The 15108-nt window shown below is 37.4% G+C and overlaps 1 protein-coding gene across 7 annotated transcripts in view; it reads right to left on the reverse strand.

Annotated features, from left to right (window-relative positions):
- The window catches only part of GAS2 (growth arrest specific 2), a 218991-nt gene that overhangs the window by 172151 nt on the left and 31732 nt on the right, over positions 1-15108 (reverse strand). The window contains exon 1 of one of the 7 annotated variants that reach the window (XM_056802011.1): positions 7373-7394. The exons of 2 other annotated variants lie outside the window; for them this stretch is intronic. The gene's annotated coding sequence lies outside the window, so the exon portion shown is untranslated. Of the gene's footprint in view, positions 1-5525; positions 5544-5566; positions 5859-6560; positions 6664-7022; positions 7252-7372; positions 7395-15108 lie in introns of those variants that run through there. 4 more of the 7 variants (XM_007497179.3, XM_007497181.3, XM_007497180.3 and 1 more) reach the window with 4 other exon arrangements.

The following is a 15108-nucleotide window of genomic DNA, read 5'->3' on the forward strand; positions in this document are numbered from 1 at the left end:
TTTACAGTGCACCTAATGGCATGTAACAGTTTCCAACCGGCTAAAGGGATACATTTCTACCCCCTTCATCCCAGGAAACAGAGCAGTTCTTATGTTGCTTTACAGTAGCACCTTTATTTGTCAGGCAGGTTGGACAGTGCTTTGCCAATAATGTAATCCAAACTATCTTCTAATGTTTGCAAATGATCACTGCTCAGAAACAAAAAAGTAATTTGGCGTTTTGGGTGTGTGTGCTTAGACTGTCTTTTTGATTAACTTAATTAGCTACTGGAATAGAAGAACAAAAGGGACCCCAAAAGGAGGGAGGGCTGACTCAGTGGATGAGCAATATAATAGAAGAGTTATTCAAGTCAACTTGTCCTAGGACTGCCGCCATCTACAGTCACTGCCATACTGGACACATCCATTGCTTAGAATTCCTTATAAAATGAATGAGAGGTATCAATTCAGTTTCTTCTGACCTTACATTCTCAACCCCAGGAAAATTACTAGCTTATCTTGGTGTAACTCAGTAGTATTATTGGAAATCTCCCAGAAAATCTATGAAATTAGACTCAGAGGAGGTAGAAACAAGGAAAATGGAATGGAAGCAGGTTCCATAGTCAAAATCAGAGTTCAGATGAATTGATAGCATCTGCATTGTAGTTTGTAGTGAAAGATGGCAAAAGATGCTAAAAGGAATTGAAACTGCTTCTACTAATGGAGAAATACTTTGAACATGAAAATGTATTAGAGGAAAAACATCTGTAAGGTATTATCCTGAATTTGAGTTAGATTTATATAGCTTTTAGATGTAAGAAGGGGGAATTTCAACTATATTTTTTCTTATATTGGAATTTATAGGACCATAGTATAGTATAGTATAGTGTAGTATTTAGAGATCTGACCTCAAAGCCAGGAAGACCTTGATATAAGTCTTACCTCTGACCTACAGGCTATATAAATCTGGACAATTCACTAAACATCTCAGTGCTCTAGATAGTTATGAAGGTGTCAGTCTATAGCAACAGAGAGTGTCCTAACCCAAGAATTTCCTGATACCAATTAAATCCCAGATCCAGTTCCTTTCCTCTATCCCTTAGAACTATAATAAGAAAAAAAAAACTCTAGCAAAATAGTTCAACCTGTTATTTTACAAATTAAAGAACTGAGGTCCAGGGAAGAGAAATAACTTCCTTCCAAGAAAGTCACACAGGTAACAAGTAGCTCTTCATTTTATTATGCTGCCTCAGATTACTCCAAAAAACTTATGTAAACTTAGAAAGACCATTAAAACTGAGAGAAGGAAAAGAGAATAAATATCTTCTTGTTCCTACCAGCTCTGATTCTGATGCCATAGGGGATACATCTCCTAGAGGACTAGATCCCTGGGAGTGCTAATTCATTAAAAACTTCACTTTATAAAGGAAAAATAAATGGCAATAAACCAAACAAAATTCCTCTAAATGTTTAATGCTGAGGTCTTTCTCCTTTCACAGTAGAGAAGGTTCTGGAATAACAATTAAGATGACACTTGAACCAACACTGGGGCAGATGAAGAAGCTAGTGATGCAATGACCAAAACATCACATGTTTAAAATATCTATCCAGGATACTGCTGCTCTGGGATCCCTGATTTTGCAGGCAGAGCATATCTCAATAATGAGACCTATGACTAAAGAGGTTTTTTTAGATGCCTAGAGATCTATTAACTGACCAAAAGGGCATTTTATTCAACTATGATAATCATAGGCTCATAGAATGTTAGTACTGGATGAGTCTATGAAGTTGAATACAATATGTTGAAAGAAATACCACACTACTGAGTAACAGTTATTTGGGAATGGAAGAAAAAATAAGACTATCTATCACTCCAGTCTGATGTGAGAATGTTCCAGGTGTCTCAGTACTATGCTTTCTTACCACAGAAACTAATCACATAACTAAAACCTGGTCAAGTTTCCATTTATTTTATCTTTAACTTCATTGTAAAATAAGTTAGGAATATTCTTTTTTTAAATATTATTTGGACTAGTCATTTAATCTTCTTAGGTTTCAGTTTTATAATCCATAAAATGAAAGACCAGGACTGAATGAGCTCTAAGATCCATCCCAGGGATAGATATAAAACTTATGAAGATCAAAATCAACACAACAATGAATGAAAATGCAAAATAGTTTATACCCAAAATGAGAGATGTTCTCAAATGCAAGGCTAAAATAATTTATTTGGAAGAGATGGGAGTTTCAAATTATTTTTTTTAAGCCACAGAAATTTCAGAATCAGAAAAGACCTTAGAGACCATCAATTCAAACCCATGCATACTTGCATGAGAGTCTTCTCTACAACATTTTTAAATGATCATTTTGTAGAAATAACAGGAGTTATTTAGCATTATGTGTGGGAATGTACATGGGCATGCCTAGAGTATCTTTTTGATGGACTTAATTTATGAATAGACTAGAAATACAGGTGGGACACATCAGGGAAGGATCCACTCACTGGATGTGCAATGTAATACAGGATGATCCAATTCAACTTGTCCTAGGACTCAACTTGTCCTAAGGCTATAGCCATCTATAGTTACTGCCTTGCGGGATGAATTCACTGCTTAGAATCCCTTATGAAATAAATGATAGGTATCAATTCAGTTTTATCCTGTCATGTTCACATTGCCAGGAAAATTACTAGTAATTCTTGGTGTGACTCAGTAGCACTATTGTGGAATCACCAGGGATCCTCTGAATTTAGACTCGGAAGAGGGATGAGCAAGGAAAATGGAGTAGAAGCAGTTTACATGGTCAAAATGAGAGTTTAGATGGACTGAAATTATCTGTAGCTTTCGCTTAAAGATCTTTGATGAGAGGTAACCAACCACCTCCCAAAGTAATCTGTTTGGGATAGTGTTAATGAATAAAGTAAGCTTCTCCTTAGATCAAGACTAAACTTTTCTACTTATACTATTGTTTCTGGTTCTGCTATAGGACCCAAACAGAACAAAACCAAACACTTTACTTGACAGCCCTGAAAATACTTGAAGACAGACCTCATGTCTACATTAGATTCCAGATATTGGGTTTCTCTTAAGAAAGCCTAAGATTGCATTTATTTTCTCAGCTACCATAGTATATTTAAATAAAACATTCTGTTATTTAAGAAGAGAACTTAAAGGAGTCTAATTGTGGAGAAAAGGACATATTTCCCAGGGTTATTATTACAGTAGTAAACTGTGATAGAAAGTAGTAGATCATTCTTCCCATCTGTTGTTACTTAGTTCAATTATTACTAAAAAGTCCAACATCAGGTGTTCCACACTTAAGAGAACCATCTAATTGTGCTCTCTGATTGTATAGTCCACAGCTTAAAACCACAGTGACTTACCTTCTTAAAGTGCCCGATGGGATACAAGAGGGAATAAGTTTAGCAATGTGGATAGCTCATCAGTATCTCTCACCCCAATGGGGGAGGTGAAGATTGAGACACATAGATTAATGGCACTATCTTCAAGGATGAAGAACAAAATCATTTCTTAAAAGTAAGAATCTAGAAATATCATCATTCCATCACTCTAACTATTCTCTACTAGAAAAAAACAAATGTACAAGGAATTTTATTGCATAAAGATTTTGGGTGGTTTGATTCATGAGAAGAATTGACTCTCAAAAAGTTAAATATGACTTTAAAGCTCTGTATTTTCTAAGTATTTTTAACCAAGAAAAATTCCTTGTCTCAGGGATATTCTAACAAGAATATATTGTGGAAAATTATACCAAAAAAAGTAAATGTTTCTGAACAAATTTCCCACAAATGATTTTTTTAAATTAAGAAGTATAACAAATTTGTCAAATAAAATTCTAAGCATGTACATATGTACACATAAATTTACATATAAATATATAATATATTTACATATAAATATATATAGGTATATAAGACACACAATATGACAATAAAATATATATCTATCAGATGTATAGACAGAAATCATGAATTTAATGTCATAGAATTATAAGAATTGAAAAAGACCTTAGAAGACAGATCTTCCATCTCCCTAACTTTACATGGAAAGCCCAGAAGTGTAGTATCTGGGCAACTTCATACAGTCAGAGTACCTAGTAATAAAGATGGCACTATATCCTAATCTCTTGACTCTCAACTTTATTCTCTACACCATACTTATCTTGTAACCTATTTTTTACCCTGCTGAAATAGGATTGATTTGACTCTTATATTTCATAAATAACCATGACTTCAATTAGAGAAATATGATTTTATGAGGTCCAAATAAAAGGATCACACACTCCCTACCCTCCAATATGACAAATACATCAAAGGTAGCAATCAGATTTCATTTCTAATGTTATAAGGAAGCCCCTTAGCTCACTAGTTGATCAACCATCCCAAGAAACTGCATCAATTTAGAACAGGATTCTGATCTTCAAACCAAATTAGCTCTAAGCATAAGGTCCAAGTCAAGAGTGGGAAACACTGAAACATCTGAAAGCCATTAATTAATTACAGAGTTTACACCAAAATATGATCTTGGCTGACAAAATAAACCCTAATTTGCAAGAAGTCTTTGTCTTCTCTGTTATGAATCTGAGACAAAATGTGTGCTAGATAGAAAACAACTTTTGGTGAGTTAGTTCATTACTATATATGGATATAAAACTTTTAAAACCTTGGTTTAAAGCCAGAAATATATGTATGTATATTATATTTATATGTTTATATTCATATAATATATATTTATATACATATTATATATGTTTATATCTCAGGAACTTTAGGGAAATCATAGTCATAAACACCCAAGAGTAATGAGGATAATAAAAAAATGAGACAAATCATTTAAATATAGAGCTAAAATGGAAGGAACATTTAAGGTCATGTAATAGCACTCTAATTTCAACAATAAAGGCACTTAAGCCTGACAGGTTAAGTCATTGGTCCAATGTCACAAGTGAAAAGTGAGAGGATTTGAATCCAGGTCCACTGATTCCAAAATTATTTTCCCCTAGGGCTACTTCCCTAATATTTTATCATTAAAAATAAGTTTTGAGAAGAAATCCATTTTTGCCTCATCTGTGGTTTAAATAAATATCTAAACAAAATTATTTATCATTCATGTCACAACCATTTGTATGATAGATGCCCTTACTTGACATTTTCAGATCCCTTGTGTGCTATGATGATGTTAAATTTTATTTTCTAACCTGAGGACATGATTCTCAATGGATTCATTCTCTACTTGAACAAGGCTCGAAGTTTTCATAAGCACACCATTCCAAGTTGGACTGATGTTCTAGCTCACCAGGGTACCAGACAAATAGCTTGTTGATCCTGGTGGCCTGCTAGTTCTCATCAAGTGAGTTTTAACAGTCATCTAAATTTCAATAAAATCACAATCCCTGAAGCCAAATCATCCAGTTTAGCAGCAAATGCACTCTAGAGTGCACCTTAATATTCCTGGTAGCAGAAATCATTGTCAGAGACCCCATAAGTATACCCCAGCGAAGGTAAGTGCATGCAGATGGTTGCCCACCTGATCTAATGCTTCAATCCTCTATGTCCTTGGTCCCTTACCTTCTTCTATTAAGCTGTCAAAGCAAAGGAAGCCATGTTGGAGATGACCACCAACTCCTGCTCTGCAGTCAGGGGAAAGCATTCCTTGGAAAGGAATTCATTGATCATTTGCAAAGGCCAGAGTGGGCAAAGCCAGAGCTGCCAGGAAGCAAATGACCTGTCAGCTGGGAAAACCTCTCAGCTTTAAGGCTTTAAAAGAGGACAATGAACTGCTCTACTTTTGGTCTCAATTAATCTCAAGGGAGAAGTTTGGGGAGGGGACTAAAGGTGTGCTTGCTTTCCCTTGCTGTCGCTCCTAACTCTCAGCCTCAGCAGCAGGACACCAAAAGCTGCCTCGACCACAGTGGTCAGATGCAGATCCTATTTCAACTGCACAAGAGCTCCCATACATCAGTGATGGAAGATTGCTTGGGCTCCCGCCTCCCTCCTCCCATCCACCCCCATGAAATACTTCAGGCAAGAGACAAGAAGGGCCAAAAATATAGAATGGGAAGCAAAGGGGGCAAAAGGAACTCGGGGGCCCGAAGAAGAACGATGATAGTGCTTTCCAAGATCTTTAAATAACAGAAGGGCAGCATGGGATAATTTCAAATTTGCCTCTTGGTAAAAGGGAGATTTCTGAACCTGTCCCCGTTTTTGTCCCCTAATAACCAGGCAAATTTAGTCCCTAGTTAGGAACTCTCCCTGCAGCTTTGTACATGTTTGACTAACTAGAAGAACAGAGGTCCCTGAAGATGAGTTGAAGGTTTGGCTCCGTTAAAATTTTTAAATTTATCTCTTTCCCATGAACTTTATCAGGTTTGGAAGCAAACTATTTTTTAAAGGCTGCCTTCACTGGCCTGACAAGCTGAAACTCTGGTTTGCTCATCAGATGAGAATAAGGTTGCCTTACATACACCCCACTCCCATCCCTATTACTATTTATCATTGTTCTGGCACCACACTCGTTTCCTTAATACTAGCAAAAAAAAAAAAAAGTCAAGACTCGACTTACTAACAGGCTTCCCACTGACCGCAGTCTGTATAATCAGGGCACTAATTAGACATTCTCACTCCTCTCCCTGGTTGGCTAGAGGTAGTTGCACCATCACTTTTTCGCGTTGCAGGCATTTGTCACTGCCCTTGACTGCAGTGTTTGCTGGAAGACAACCCCCGCTTTACAGAAGCAGCAAATCACCCCACGCAAGGGACGGCCACCTCTCTTTAACAGCGCTAACGTCTCCCTTAGTGCTTCAGCAAGGCTCAATGCCCATGTTCATCTGCCCTCCCCTCTCCTTCCCGACGCTTATTTGCTTTCAGTGAAAACGCCACTGGAGCTCAGCCCCCAAAGCAGGCTCTCCCGCTCCTGCAAACCTCCTGCTCCCCCCAAATATCCGCATTGCTGTGACTGAGGCTGCTGCCTTAGAGAAAAAGCCGCGTGCGCACCCAAGGCCACTTAGCTGCGGGCATTTCTCACCCTAGCGTCTTTGAGCTCTGCTTGCTGCTGCTGCTGCTGCTGCTGCTGCTTCTGCTTGTGAAAGGAAGCCTGTCTCTTCCCTGCCCTGCTGCAGAGTTCGCCTCCTCTGGAAGTCCGTCAGTCCCGCAGGTCTCTCCTCCTCACCCCACCAGCAGCAGCAGCAGACCTGACTCCAGCCCTCTCTTCATACTTCTCTGGGCGCTCCGCTTGGTGATGTTTGGGAAAACGATTTCCACCCCCCCCCCCTCACACACACACACACACACACGCACACCCCCCACCCCCTTGCCAGAAACAGATTTCCTACATTTCATCAGTCCACATAGACTGAACGGAAGTAAAATGCTTACTTTTTCTGCTGGACGGCAAACTCAATTGACACTGATTTACCCTTGAATCGCTGAGATATTATATTACAAGCCCTTGGCAGCAATTCCGAAGTCAGGTCCAAGCTCCCCGCCCCCCAGTCCCCCAAACATTGACCTAAGGAAGACCAAAATATATCGTTTAACTTCAATGTTTTCACAAAGTAAATGGCTTTAGCATAATATTAAAACTGGATGCTGAAAGAGTTTGCGCTTTTTGGCCAGCAGTTTTACAATTCCAGGGTCATATGCGTCTCATTATGTTCTCTAGTAAGTGTTTTTTTTTTTAAAGACTCTTCGTTCTAAAGTGAACAATACACTTCTTTAAATGTGATTCTGTTCATTGAAAATGGCAGGTTTTAGACAGGGCTTCAAGCTCACTGCTGTTTCTCTTTTTGAGAAAAGAAATATTATCCCACCTTGCCTTCACTCAGTAAACCTGCTTTATGCCGAATGGCACAGACAATTTTCCCCAACTGTTGTTTATTAGGAGAATATATTCTGGGAGGAGAGGAGTCCTGTTCTGAATCGCAAGGGGTTGCAGAGGTAGAACAGATGTTCCCTCTCCCACTTCACCTCACATGTGAATGAGAACCCTTCACTTGTAGAGTTTACTTACATATCACATTATCACTTTCCATTTGGTGTATTTCAAAAGAAGTACACTTTGGAGGAAAATGTTTTTTTTTTCCCCTTTTTTTAACTTCATCATTTCTTCTTCCCTCTTTAATTCATTCCTAGAGATAGGTGGCAAAGTTATTATTATTGAATGTATCTCCTTTGACAACTAAAGGAACTAAAAAATTAGGACAACAATAAGAGGGAAGTGGAGAATCAAAAAGAAGAGATTATTTTTATTAAATTATATCTTTCAATTATAAGCAGTTATTTTGTCCTAAATTACCTATGGCTTTGTGATAAACTCATACCAAAGTTTCAGGAGGACAATGGGAGAGACCATTTGAGCACTCCATTTATTAGATTTTTTCACATTATACCTTTTGTTTTGCCATAATTATTTATTCTTGAAGATCTCAGTTCCATCCTCCCCACCAAAAAAAAATCCTATGATTTTCAAGGTTTTAAATGGCAGCATCCTTATAAAAGGTTTATAAGTTTTTTGGACAATGGAAAACTCATACAAAACGGTCTCCTTATGAGATGGTGTACATGAATCTTAAACATACGGCTTAAATTTTCTTCAAAAGTCATAGAGATTTAAGTATTTCAGGGAAAGGACTTTGGCAAAGGAACTTAAATTTTCCATTATATTTAAAGGAAAAGTTACATGGATCATGAAAAGTAAAAGAAATTGTTCTAACCATATACAATGGAAAAAGGCAAAATTACTAAATTGGCTAGACAGGCAATCTGTTCTGTGAGTATATAGATTAAAGCATCACCTAATGTCCCATAGGCTTATCAACTCAACAAATCCAAAATAAAATTGGATCCCAATAAATCTGTTTTTCTTTCTAAATTATCTATTTATGTCAAGGACACAACCAATCTTCCAATCAGTGAGGGTTAAGAGGTAGAAGTCATCCTTGACTATTAATGTTACCTCTCCATGTCCAATGAATTGTGAGTTCTAACTTCTCAACATTTCACAACTGTTCCTAAGTCTCTACTCAAAAAGTTGCCACCTTAGTCAAGCTACCATACCCTCTGACTTGTACTATTGGTCTCCTTGCCTCAAATCTTTCCCCACTTTTATCTATCTTCCATATAGCTGCAAAATTAAAATCTTTAAAGCATAGGTTGGATCATGTCATTCATTTGTTCCTTCCTGTTACCTCTAAGGTCAAAGACAAACTCCTCTCTTCAGCATTTAAAACCCTTAAAAGTCAGTTGCAGTCTTTTTTCCAGGTTGATTATACATTTCCCTTCTCATCCATTCTATGCTTCAGCTTCACTGGCAATCTACATCACTAGAAGTAGGACCAACAATCAAATTAGTAGATGAATATATATGTATGTGTATGTATATATATATATACATAAATATATATAAATTAGGGGTGTATGGGGTGCTCAGGGAGGGGTAGTATTTCTGGTATGGAGGGCTTGTCGTGCCTTCCTAGGGCAGCTCTCCAGCCTCTGACCCTCACCTGACACTCAGCTCTCACTTGTGGCTCCCAATAGCTGCTAGCATGCGGCAGCGGCCACACCCTGGGCAACGGCTTCGATAGGCCGGCTAAACCTTCTGAGAGTAGCCATCGGGTCGTTGACCCCTGGTGAACCAGGGCTTTGCTCACCCAGCATGTGAAGACTGCTTTGGCCGAACAGACGGAAGAAACCAATAAAAAGGTTCAATGGCTGAGAGGGCAACGCAGCAAAGCACTGTGGAGTGCTTAGGGCATGTTGGAGCACAAAAGACAACACAGCCATCCAATGCAGCTGAGGAAGTCTCCAGGTGTAACGACTTTTCGTGCCACTGGACCCAGGCTTCCAACACCGAGAGAGTGGGACTGTCTCTGTGCATCGACTTTTCCACTTAAATCTTCATGCACAAGTGTCTTTGTGCACAAAAACACACAAAGACAATAGTCATCCTCGGTTACTGAGAGACTACTACTACTATATAAATTAGGGAGATGAAGTTGACAGATAAGACACCAGAGATCACCATCTAATGCCCAAACACTTCACTTTCATCATCTTATTCTTTATCATATTCATCAACAGATATTAATTTGAGCATTCATAAATGTAGATAATGAGGTAACCTGATAGCCTTAAAATTGTTGAACATGTTCTTTGCTCTTGAAGATCTTATTAATTGGTCCAAAACTCAATAGATACATTATCATATTATTCATCCATTTTATGAAAATAAAACGATGGAAGCCACCATATTTGTCTGACACTCCTAAGCACTATTTCCAGAAATAAAGAGGCAAGTTTATAACAATGAAAGAGAATAATTAAAAATTATTTTCTGTTTTTTCTCAGTGGGATCATAAATTCTATTTAGTCCATAACATTGGTATGGAGTCTGACAAACACTCTTGGGCCCTTAATCTTTTCTCCAACCTTCAGGCATATGGGGTTCAGGAATTTCTTTCGCTATACTCAAAGAACTGGGAAGTCAATAAGGAAGAAGTATTTAGGGATAGCTGGAAGTAGATAGCACCATGTAGATGTGCTTAATTTTTTTTTCTTTCAATTTTTGCCAAATTCATTAAACTATATAGGCATAGCATGTTAGATATCTGAATCCCCTTCATGTAGAGAGAGAAAGACTAAACATAAGGCAGGACTATAGAGATAGAAAATTTATATTTTGCCTATTTCAAGTAATATTCCTGACTAACTTTTAAACCTCATTGGTGTAGATTTAAGCTGTTTAGCTCTGCCTTAACATGCTATACTGTAGATTTGGGGAGCAACCTAAGAATAAGGAGACCCAAAGTCCTCTGGTGGCTAGAAAAGCTACTGCATCATTGTAGGAAAATACAAGCCAAATAGGAACTGGGGTGTTGACAGATCTCCTGGTTTAAGAAAAGCCTCACTTGATAGCCAAATTGTATATTAATTTCCCATTAGATAAATAATAAAATGGTACACTGTCTTTCTATAGGCTTAAAGAAATCATCCAAGCCAATTTATATAATTTATTCTATTGAGGGTCATCACTATAGAGACCTACACAATATATTGAAGGCATATAGATATCACTGATAGTAGACTTCTGGGCAAGTCACTTAACATTGCTAATGTTCATTTCTAAAATAAGAAATTTGGTGGGCTCTCAGTACCTTTCAAGTTCAAAACTCTGACTTTATCATCCTCACACCCTAAAACCAAAATCATTCTAGTTACTTTATATTAACATCTGATGTTATTAAAAGGATAATAAAAATAATAAATAATAATAATAAAATAAAAAGGATTAAAAGGATAATAAAAAAGAAACAATTATGTAAAGACAAAAAGTTATTAATTCAATAATGTATCCTAAAGACGTTAATAAATTATCAGTCATTTAAGCAATAGTGAATGTTTCACATGTCAGATTACAGAGCCAGGATAGACAAAAATCTCAACAATGTAGAATAACTAGCTGAATGTGATTAGGTAAAATTTAATATGCAAATTACACTTAGCCTAAAAAAAGATTTCATAGGGAGTCAAGGGATTCAGTGCTAAAAGTAGCTAATTTGAAAAAGATTTGGAGATTTTATTGAACTCTAATCAAACTGGTGGTAAATTGGATAGTGTGCTGGACCTGACTCATGTCAGGGAAACATGAGTGCAAATTCTAGTTACTAGGTATATGACCCTGGACAAATCATTCAACTACTATTAACTTCATTTTCCTGAAAAAAAAATGGGAACAATAATAACAGTACCTACCTTCCAAGGTTGTGAAAATCAAATGAGATATTTGTAAGGTGCACTGCAAACTTTAAAGCATTATATAAAGGCTAACTATTCATATTTGTTTGAATCAATTTGAATCAACACTATGGAACAACAGTTAAAAAGAAAAAAAGAACTCATTCTTGAGCTACATTGTGTCCAGGAAAAATGTGGTCAGTCTTACCTGGTTAGTCTACCCCCTAAAACATCGCCTTCCATCCTATGTCACACATTTGATGAGAACATTGGCCAACTGGAAAGCATAAAGAGGGCATGTGGGATGGCAAGGTCCCAGAGGAACCCAGTTGAAGGGACAAGGAATAATTAATCTAGAGAAGAAAATCCTTACAGGAAATTAACAATTACTTTTACATATTAGAGGAACTATTGAGAAAGAGGGGATAGATTTGGTTTTGCTTGACCCTAGGGGACAGAGCAAGGACTAGAGGATGGAAGTTGCTGAGAAGAAGGTTTGCCCAAGGGTACTGCCAATGGAATGGAGTTTGGGGAAAGGAAGAATTTTACCACAATTAAAATTATGCTAAAAATTGATTGGGCTGCCTCAAGGGGTACTGGGCAAGTGAATGCAGGATAACTACTTTATTGGAATGTTGTAAAAGGGAGTACCAAACAGGTATGGGTTGAACTCCCTCTCAATTACAAATGCTATACAATAGGACAGATACCTACCCCCACACACTGTGCAAAGATCATATTTATGCAAATTTCCCTAATGTATGAGCATGTGTCTTCCATCTGTTTTATGGAGACTAGATTAAAATCACTCTATGAAACAAGCTATCTGTCTAGCATGTTTAAATTCCTTTGCAATATTTACTACTTTAAGAGTTCTGTTATCTAAGTTGATTTCATTCTTTCTTTCTTTCCTTCATTATTCATTTTATTTCTTTTGTCGAGATAGATTCTAGAAACCCCAAACTTGTAGCCTAGTAATATCTGATGTGCCCCAAGTTTTAGGACTAGCTTGTAAGATGGAGACCCCAAAGCTTGTCCTTGTTCTTGTAGCCTAGTAAGATCTGATGAACCCCAAGTTTTTGGACTACCTGGTAAGTTGGAGACCCCAAAGTTTGTCCTTGTTCCCTGTTCCTGTGAGAATCCTCCCTCAGAGGAATCTCAGGCTAGCAGTTTCAGACTGAATAATACACCCTAAGGTAAAGACAATCCACTGTAGGTGGGGGCTATGAGTGATTCTTCTTGTCCCCAGAAGCCTCTCGCAGTTAATCTCACCCTGGACCTTCAGTTTATGAGACTGATGCACTGCCTACTGTGCCAAAGAGTCATTCAGCTTGGGCTTAGCCCCCCCCCCCCCTAACTGGGATTGTCTTTACCTTAGGGTCCATTATTCAGTCTGAAACTGCTAGCCTGAGATTCCCTTCAGAGTGTATTCTCACAGGAACAGGGAACAAGGACAAACTTTGGGGTTTCCAACTTAAAAACTTGTCCTAAAACTTGAGGTTCATCGGGTCTTATTAGGCTACAAGTTTAGGGTTTCTAGATTCCATGTTGACACTTTCTATGTTCTTTTCAAAATATCTCAAATTTTCTGTTACTGAGATACATATATTCAATACTATGCTGGAAGTCACTAACTAATAAACAGGCTGTGTTTTAATAGTTTGTTTTCCCTTGTGTCTTAGCTGCTTTGGACCAGAACATACACAGAATTTTAAAGAGCTGCTACATCCCTGCCTGGTCCATAAAATCCTAATTTAATCCAAAATGAGTCTGAAATAACATAAATTTACAATGAAAATATCTTGCATATTTGTCAGCTTTTACGAGAATTACTGGTTCCCTGGGACTGAATTAGAACTTTGAACTGAGGACACTTGTAATTGAACAAAACAAAAATGAAAGAAGGAAAGAAGGAAAAGAGAAGGAGACGTCACTGCTAAGGGAGTCCAATACAAATATAATGTGCCAGTTTCCACTCCCTTAACTCATCTAATGTGCTGTCAAAGTACAAAGTAATCCTTTCACAGAAAGGCATAAAATAATGATACATGTTGTTGCCTTAAACAGGTGCTTATGGCATTGGAAGATGTGTTGGAGTAAATGGATCACAATACGTCATCATTGGGTACTGCAAGATACCATGGCATACCAAGAAGCCATGGCAGAAAAGAGCGAGAGACTTTGATTGTGCTCTCCATTATTTCCAAGTTGTTCAGAAAGTACATTTCTATGGGGAAAACTTTTTTTTTTAGTCACTTACAACCCTAGTTTTATTTTCTTTCCAGGAATAGTCCTTGGTATATTACCATAAGAATGTTGGCCCATATGTCTGCCTGGAGTGAAAATAGGTCCCATGAATGTCAGGGATTTCTCTCCTGTAACAAGAAAGTCATCTCCCCAAAATGGGGTGTTCCAAATAATACATGGTGGTACTGTGGTTCTATATATGGGTCTCTGCCACAGAGAAGGATGAAAATTATACTTAGTTGAATGGACTTAACGAATGTTTGATGAGTTTTCTATGGGACAAAATAAAATTTGATCTGCATCTGATAAGTATGGCTACTTTGAGTGTTTTTATGGGAATTAAAAAACCTTATACCTACATCGAAAAAACATAGATAAGAGCAATGTTTGATCTACATTTGGACATTGCCTAGAAGAAATTCTGAGTGGGTGCAAATTGAGCAAAAGAGACATGATTTAAAGCACTACTCCTGGGACTGAACTAGGTCTGTGGCAGTTCAAAGCTAGAGAAACTAGGAAAAGGTTATAGATGCCATAAACAAGAATCCCCAAATCTCTATTCTAGAGCTAAATGAGACTGTATTATATTTTAAAATACCATTTTGAAAGGTATCACATTTATTCAGGGTTTTGCCTCTGGAATATGCAATTGGATCTATTAGCTTAGCCCGTTAATTCAGAAGTTCCTTCTAATGATGGAAACTACAATCCATCTATGCCTTCCATTCTGTGCAGCCTCAAAAAAGTTCTCTACAAAGGATCCACCCCATGCTTTAGAAGTCTTCCTCCTCATATTCTCCTGATATTTTGAGAGTACCAGTATAACACTACCATTCTTCATTTTTGCCACATAATCAGCCCTTCCCTCATATCTTCCTATCAAACAACTACTTTACAATGTCTTTTATTCTACTTCTCTAGAATTCTTCACTTGTGAAATGGTTCAGTCTTATCAGTTTCTGTTTACTCTCTTCTTTTCTCCTTCCATTTCCCTATTGGTAATACTCATTTTTCATTTTTTGGAAGTAATTATAATCCAATGGTAAGCAAATACATACAAAAACACATTCATGCACAGACATATGTGTCTATGTATATGTTCTAATCCACTGATACATATATACATACAAACA

Source organism: Monodelphis domestica, chromosome 6 (assembly GCF_027887165.1).
Source record: "Monodelphis domestica isolate mMonDom1 chromosome 6, mMonDom1.pri, whole genome shotgun sequence".
NCBI classification, from domain to species: domain Eukaryota; kingdom Metazoa; phylum Chordata; class Mammalia; order Didelphimorphia; family Didelphidae; genus Monodelphis; species Monodelphis domestica.